Source organism: Rhinopithecus bieti, unplaced genomic scaffold (genome assembly GCF_001698545.2).
Source record: "Rhinopithecus bieti isolate Rb0 unplaced genomic scaffold, ASM169854v2 scaffold_20150, whole genome shotgun sequence".
Taxonomy (NCBI): Eukaryota; Metazoa; Chordata; class Mammalia; order Primates; family Cercopithecidae; genus Rhinopithecus; species Rhinopithecus bieti.
In genome coordinates this window covers 4237424-4246201 of record NW_016810565.1, presented here as the reverse complement: position 1 = coordinate 4246201, position 8778 = coordinate 4237424, and the positions used below count along the sequence as shown (strand labels likewise).

The 8778-nt window shown below is 32.6% G+C and overlaps 1 long non-coding RNA gene across 1 annotated transcript in view; it reads left to right on the top strand.

The window, feature by feature from the left end:
* LOC108542359 (uncharacterized) overlaps positions 1-8162 on the top strand; it is a 23040-nt gene extending 14878 nt beyond the window's left edge. Inside the window, exons 8-15 of the long non-coding RNA XR_001889246.1 lie at positions 211-292; positions 1447-1520; positions 2373-2455; positions 3330-3414; positions 4288-4359; positions 5843-5926; positions 6198-6284; positions 7262-8162. This is a non-coding gene — a long non-coding RNA (uncharacterized LOC108542359). The remainder of the gene's footprint in view (positions 1-210; positions 293-1446; positions 1521-2372; positions 2456-3329; positions 3415-4287; positions 4360-5842; positions 5927-6197; positions 6285-7261) is intronic.
* Positions 8163-8778: the final 616 nt, after the last annotated feature.

The following is an 8778-nucleotide window of genomic DNA, read 5'->3' as shown; positions in this document are numbered from 1 at the left end:
AAAAAAAAAAAAAAAAAAAAAAAAAGAAATAGTCAATATTATTGTTCTGGATGAGTTCAAGTTCAAGGTTAATTTTATTAAAAGAAAAATATACAAATATTATCACAGATTAATAAATACCTAAACTATTGTGAAAATGAAAGGGTAATACAAAAGTGAATGAGGACAAGTTATCGACGTTTATCATCTGGTCTGCTTTGTACTCCTCAGAATGAACAGCCCCATCTGATTTAAGCACTGTGCTATGACCGTGAACTGTACGGTTACCTCTGTGTGTCACAGGAAGACTCTTGTGAGTAGTAGTCAAAATTCTTGCTTTGTTTTAAGGGTATTCTCTGTATTCTTAAGAAGTCTAAAATATAATCAAATAAGGTCAAGCATTTTTATTATTCACTACTTAAGTATAAATTTATTTTTAAGATTTCCCTCTTCATAGCTACTTATTTTATTATTACAGCACTGTTAATGAATTGATTAATTAATCAAAAAACAAATGTAGATAGACATGAAGAAAGATAGAGTCAATCTTGGACCAATGATGATGACTGGTGGCGTATGAGTCATGGACGATGAATACAGGTCTGGAAGTCTGAGGTCCAATATAATAAAAAATCTGGCCTTCACCTTCTGATCCTAAGGATAGACATTAGGAATATTTGAGGATGTTGTTCTTGGTCTTCTTGTTCATGCATTTTCCTTCTATTTTTATTATTGGATCAATGAATCAATAAGCAAATATATTTTAACTGCATAAAGATAAAAAGAGTGAGGCATTGTCCAATTACGGAAATATATGGTGAAATAAGAAATACTATCCATGTATATTAAAAACACTGATGTCTTCTTTCTATTAAGAATGAGTGAGTCAAAGGTATTACTGCTTGCTGGAGGATGGCATATACGAATGAGGAGAAAGTGGTCCTTCCTGGACCAATAGTAACAACTGCCAGCGTATGCATCTTGCATGATGAATAATAGATGTCTGAAACTCTGAGGTGCAAACCAAAAGGAATCTAGTCCATTTCATCCCCTCTGTTTAGATGCTCCTATAGACAGATATCAGGAGAACACTATGGCCTATTCTTGTCTTTATGTTTATTAATTCTAAAAAATATTTTAATTAAAGTAGCAATAGTAGAGTCAATAAACATGTATAAATAAAGATGAGACATAAATTACTGTCTGATGTTAAAATGTATAAGAACAAATAATACCAATATAAATTGAAATCGATAAGTAGATCAACATATCACATCTTTCACTAAAGATCCTATAGTCAGTGATAAGTAATAGTTATTCCTCTGAATCAGTTGCAAGTTTAACATTTGTTGTATTAAGAGAAAAATTAATAAATACATAGATAACTGTGTAAATGAACAGTGGAAAATATGGACCAATATAGAGGATGTCTCAATATTTTCATCTTCTCTGCCTTGCACTCTTCAGAATGGATGCACTGAGCTGACTTAAGCATTCTTCTATGATCAAGATTAAATGTCCTTCTTAGGAAAGAGACCAATGTGAGTAACAGTCAAAGTTCTTACTTTGCTCTATGCCATTTGTTTCAGGGTGTTAGTGTTAAAGTAAATTTAAAAAGTGTTAAGTATATTTAAATAGCTAAATGACCCACTTTAGATATGATACAAAATATTATTTTGATTAACTGTCAATGTACATTGAGGTCAATTAATGAAAGATTGATAATCTGTGGGAAATGATTCCATAGACTAATGTTAGGGATTTTCAAGGATCTTGTCTTGGGCTTTGTAAATCACATGTTTATTTAGTTATTATTAATGAATTAATGATTTATTCAAACAAATGTAGAAACAAATGAAGAAAAGGGACCCAAACATGGACCAATGATGACTACTGGTGGCGTTTGAGTCATGGACGATGAATACTGTGTGTCTGAAACTCTGAGGTCCAACAGAAAACATAATTGGATAGATATCAGAAATGTGGAAAGATCATATTCTTACTTTGGATTAATAGATTTAGATTTATCATCAATAGATAAATGATAGAACAATTAAACAAGAATTAGTAAATAGTGAATCATTGTTCAATTATGAATATACATGATGATGTAAGAAATATTATCATTAAAAATTTTAAACACTGATGCCCTTTAAAGAAATGGATCATGAATGTCACCTCTTTGGCTAAGGTTCATCTAGACTCTAATAAGAAGAGTCAGTTTCATTTTCTGGTTCGGTCTCATTTGTTATTTTCCCTTTTGTTATGAGAGAAAACATTTCCATTCTGAAAAAATAATCAATATCAAAATAACTGAATAACGGAAATGTGGAAAGGATCAATGGAGATAAGTTTTGAATTTTTTTCAGTTACCTGCTCTTTGTATTCTGCAGAATGGATGCACTTGAGCTGACCTAAGCATTCATGGTCATGAGCTTCATGGTTGCTACTGTTGGTTAGGAGCATAGAGATCAGTGTGAGTAATAGTTAAATTTCATGTCTTTCTCTAGGAGACTTTTTAAAGGGTATTCATAATATCATGGAAGTGTAAAAAATCATCCAAAAGACCAACCTCAGCCAATGATAAATATGAGGTTAGTTGAAACAGTATATTTACTAGCTCATTTATGACACATTGAGGATAATTCACATAAGATATATCAACCTGACAGATTGTGTAGAAAGTTCTAGAATATTCTATACTCTTTGGATATTATATTTACATGGATTATAAAATTAATATTAGTGATTTAATGCATAAATACATGTAGATGAGAATTAAGCTAAAGAGTCCTAAGCCTGAGCCAATGATGAAAACTGGTGACATAGAAGTCAAGGATGCTGAATAATGTGTGTCTAGAACTCTGAGGTTCAATAGAGGAGGAAATATAGTCTATTGCTTTTGAAGTGATCCTGTAGTTAGGTTTTGGAAATACAAAAGGACCATCTTCTTGAATTGTTTTTGTGAATTTTGATTCTTCTTTAAAATAAATTCATTGATGTAATAATCAATGTACACATATAAAAAAGTAAAGATGGGGAATGTGAAGCATGTCCACTCAATGTAAGTGGTGAGACAACAGAGATCATTAAAACCTACTGAAAAATCTGAATACCATTAAAAAAACAAACAATTCAAGTGTTGTTTTTTGACTAAGGATGACAAAGACAGTATAGTCAAGTTTCTTATTTTGCATCAGAACAAGTGTGTTCTTGTTCATTTTTTTAAAAGAAAATTGATAAGTATTACCACAATTAATAGATACCTGAATGACTAAGAGAAGGGTCGAATGAATGAATCCATGAAAAATATTTCAATCCTGTCATCTTCTCTGCTTTGCACTTCCCAGAATGGACACATCTGGGCTGGCAGAACATCTGGCCTTGATCTGGAGCCCCATGTCTGTCTCTCTGTAGAGGTGCACATGGGCCAATGTAAGTTAATAGTAAAATTATTTTTTGCTTTTGCTTATTTGTTTAGGATATTCAGTGTAATATTTTAAAAATATTATATATTAATGTAATGAAGGAAGGCCAGCCATGTCCCAAGGATACATATGGACTTGACATGAAATATTGTGTAGATTAACAGATGTTACGTTAATGAACGTGACTGATGAAGGAAGTATTAATATACTAATTGAAGCAAATGATTATATAGACAGATATTAGGGATACTTAAGGATCTTGTCCTTAAAACTTGGTGATCCAGAGGTATTTATGTTATTGTTAGTGAATTAATGAATCATTAGGAAACTACTTATAAATAAAAAGAGAGAAACAGGGCCAATTCTGGCTGGACTAATGATGACCACTGGTGGCCTATGAGTCACACAATGAATATGTATCTGGAACTCTGAGGTCCATCACAAGCAGTATCTAGCCTAGTCCTTCTGTTTGAAAAACTCCTGTAGACAGATGTCAGGGAAATACAAGAACCTTGTTCTTTTTTTTATGTTTATGAATTATAAAAATATTATTAAAATAGCAATGAAAAATAAACAAACATGTATAAGTTAATACAGATGAAGGTGGAGTATTGTTTAATGTTGAAATGTATAGTAAAGAACAATAATACTAATATAAATTGCAATGGATGGATAATTAATGGACCAAGTGTAATACATCTTTGACTAAGGATCATACAGACAGCAATAAGTAATGGTTAGTGCTCTGAGTTAGTTGCAAGTTTCACATTTGTTGTATTAAGAAAACATAAATACTCAAATGACTATGTAAATGAATGGTGAAAAATATAGATTGATGGAAAGAATATTCAATTTTTAAATCATCTACTCTGCTTTGCAGTTTTCAGAATGAATGCAGTGAGCTGATCTTTTCTCTGTGATCAAGGCTATGTTGCCTCTGTGTTAGGCCAATGTGAGTAATGGTTCCTGTCTTGGTTTAGGTTGTTTAATAGTATTCCTGGTATTATTAAAAATTATTTAATATAATAAAAAGTTAATTGGTTCAATGACAATGTGCAACATTGAGGTTAATTAATCCAAGAGATATAGTCTCTGTGGGAAATGATCCTGTAGACAAATGTAAGGATTCTTCAAATATCTTGTTCTTGGGTTTTTGAAATCGTGTATTCATTTTATTATCAAAGAACAAATGATTTATTCAATAAATATTTAGAAATGAATGATGAAAGAGAGACCCAGCTATGGATTAATGTTGACAACTGGTGGCATAAAACTCATGGATGATGAATATGAGAAGAAAATAATCTAGGTTTTTGCTTCTGTTGGAAATGATCCTGTAGACAATGTCAGAAACATATAAAGATCATTTTCTTATCTTGGGGTCATAGATTTAGGTTTATTATTACTAATATATGACTGATAGAACCATTAAACAAATATAAACAGATAAAAATACAAGTAGAGGTTAACTTCTTGGACCTCAGAGTTCCAGACATATATTCGTCATATATGACATGAGTGATGTGATTCCATAGATAGATGTTAGGGATATAAGAATCTCTTTTCTTTGAGATTTTTTGATTCACAGATAATTATTTTATTATGTTTGATGAATTGAGAATTAATCAATAAGCAAATATAAAGTAGTATGAGGAAAAAGACATGTAAACCTGAACAAATGATTGATGGTTTAGAAGTCATGGGTGATGAATAATATGTGTCTGGAACCTAAAGGTTTGCAGAAAACAAAATCTGATCTATTTCCCAGGGTCATTTGCAAATGACAATCAATGTTTGAAATGATAGATTGATGTTAAGAATATGTAAGAATCTACTTCTTTTATTTTGGATTCATGGATTTACATATTATTATTATTTAAAATTGATCCATGATGAAAGTATTAAATGTATAATTTGACAAATATGAAGATGGTGTGATGGACTTCAACCATGTGATGATTCAAGATATACTATCAACATAAAATGAAACACTAGCTCCCAATATGGTGAAATCCTGTCTCTACTAAAAATACAAAAAATTAGCCAGATGTGGTGGTGCACGCCTGTAATCCCAGCTACTCGGGAGGCTGAGGCAGGAGAATCACTTGAACTCAGGAGGTGGAGTTTGCAGTGAGCCGAGATTGCACCATTGCACTCCAGCCTGGGCAATAAGAGCAAAACTCCATCTCAGAACGAAATGGACCCAAGGGTGTTACCTCTTTTTGATTAGTGATCATATAGATGCTGGGAAGTAGGAGTCAATTTTATTGCTTGGATCAGTCCATTTGAGGTTGTTTGTTTTGTTCAGAATGAACATATATGTTATGAAAAGTTAATAAATAACTAACCTACTGGTTTGGAATAAAATGTGAAAAGCAAAATTGACAAAGAGGTCTTAGTTTTTAAAATCACCTGCTTTGCTTTGTACTTCTTAGACGGGATGCACTGGCGCTGATTTAAGAATTCTCTCATAGTCACAAGACGTATGGTTGCCTCTGTGTAGGTTCCTGAAGACCAATGTGAGTATGAGTCAATATTCTTGTCTTGGTTTGAGTGTTTTTTTAAGAGCTATCACTGTATTATTATACACTTTGACATATAATCAGTTAATATCTTAAGAATGGAATTGATGTAATGCATTATGTTGATTAATCTGTATGTGAAACACTGCATTAAATTAATAAAATATTTCTAGTGTCTATGGGAAATAATTTGTAGACAGATATTAGATATTCAAGAATCTTGCTCTTGAGTTCTTCTGACTCTTTGTTATTTACTTATTTTTATTAGTGAGTTGATGAATTCATCTATCAATAAATGAAGACATGAATGAAGAAAAAGAGCTCCCAGTCTGGACCAAAGATGAAGTTTGGTGATGTATGAATTATGAACAATAAATACCTGTGTCTGGAACTCTGAGGTCCAACATGAAAACTAGTCTGCTCCCTAGTATAGACTAAGTATGTCCCCTATAAAGTTGCTCTGATTTAGAAACAAATTTTTGGATTTAACTAGTTGTATTAAGATTGGCTAGGCTGGGCGCGGTGGCTCACGCCTGTAATCCCAGCACTTTGGAAGGCTGAGGCGGGCGGATCACGAGGTCAGGAGATCGAGACCATCCTGGCAAACGCGGTGAAACCCCGTCTCTACTAAAAGTACAAAAAAAAAATAACTAGCCGGGTGTGGTGGCGGGCGCCTGTAGTCCCAGCTTCTTGGGAGGCTGAGGCAGGAGACTGGTGTGAACCCGGGAGGTGGAGCTTGCAGTGAGCAGAGATCACAGCAGTGCACTCTAGCCTGGGTGACAGAGCAAGACTCCGTCTCAAAAAAAAAAAAAGATCGGCTAGGCATTTCTGTTCTAGATTTCTGAAAATGAAAATATTACTCATTTTCTTGAAAAGAATAGATGGTTGGAAAATTAATTCATTTGTTCCTGAATTATAAACTCATTTATACTAATAATGAATGAGTTAATAGATAAAAAGGTCAAGAACTGACCACTCATGAGAATGTGTTATAAAGCTAGGAATGAGAAGAAGCTGATTCTGTAAGTCGAAGCTAACTTGCAGAGAATACCAAGACGATTATATGTGTGAGTGGAGGCACTGAGGCCAATATGTCCCATAGTCAGATGTTTTTCTTAACGCAGGTGATGGATTCAAGAATGTTCACTATTTGATGTAAAATTAATAACTGAAATAATTCAATAAATAAAAGGATTGTGAATCTAATCTAAGGATAGGGAGTGTCATGAACCAATGTTTGAGATGAACCTAACCCTTACCATTTCATATTTATTCAGACACAGCCTGAATCTTGTTGTTTCATACCTTTAACATTTACTTTGTACTTTTCAGGGTTGATGTTCATGGGTGATTGATCATCCTGTAGCGACGGTGGTATTGACTGTTCCACAGCGGACAAGGAGTGTGTTCTTACATAAGTCATAGTTGACATTCTTGTTTTTGATTGGGTAGTTTGCCTGTTCATTGATATTCATAGTACTATAGAAGGTAGATAAATGGCCACATACCTAAATAAAATCAAAGGAGACAAAAGGTGAGAATCTGTTATAAACTAAGGATTATAATTAATCTAATTCAGTACAACTGTGGACAATTTTGAAAAGATAAAGATTGATGTCATTTTAGTCATTTTATGGGATAAACTAAAATGGGACATTTTGATAACCCATTTCAGCATTTTTCATAGTTTACACAAACGTTCCTATATTGCTAGATAGCCTAGTCTGTTAACCCCCTGAGGAACAGCATATGTGAAGTAAATACTTGTCATTATCATAGTAGGGTCAAGTGGATTATTATTCCGGTTTATTGTTACATCTTCATAGAATATATAATTTAAACAAAAAGGTTCAAGCATGGACCAATGACATAACTGAAATCACATCTGGACAAACGTATAAAATTATTATATTTCACAACATTTTTATAGTTCATTACAAAAAAAGACCTAGTCTATTACATTGTTTATTACCTCTCTTGGAAATGAACCCACTGACAGATATTAAGGCTATTCAAGAAACTTGTTTAGGGGCTTTAGTGGATTGTTAACACATACTAATTTTATTATCAGTGGATCAGTATGCAAAAACATCATGTAAATTAATATAGATAAATATGTCTAAGTGTGGTCTCATTTTGAGTGTATTTACTGGAAGAAGAATTATTATGACATGTCTCAAATGTTATGATCCATTAATAAAAATAGACAAAGCTTGTGACCCAAGTCAGTAACCTGCATATACGCATATGTGAATACTCATTGTCTTTATTTCTGGAGCTTTTAGTTTATACTTGTTTTGTTTTCTCTTTTAGTAAATTGAAAACATTATATAAATATGTAAAGCAAAACATAGGTAAGGAAATGAGAGGAAGCTAAGCATGGACTACTTATGAGGATGTGTTTTGAAGCAGGGATTATAACTTAATCCATTTTAGTATAATGGAGCACAATTTAAAAAGAGATCAGTGTTTTCCATTCTCTTTTCATGGCTATATATTATTCCATTTTAGGTTTTACTCCTGTTTATGCAACATTCCTTGATGGATAACAATCTATGGGTTAGATCCAAGGCTTACAATTTAGGCAGTTGTGTTTTCGTAAGTCATTATCAGAGTTTTAGATGTTGAATGCGGTGGTGAATTGATGGTTGTTCATTGTTCCATCTTAAAAGTATGTACACATTAAATGAAGAAAAGGCCAAGCACCAGTGATATGAATAGATTGATTGATCAGTTTTATGATTAAATTCATTTCTGCACTCCTGCAATTTATTTAAAAAGGAGATTTGGTATATTAAATCTACAGGAATTTGTCTGCAGACGTATTTCAGTAATAATCCAAGAACTGA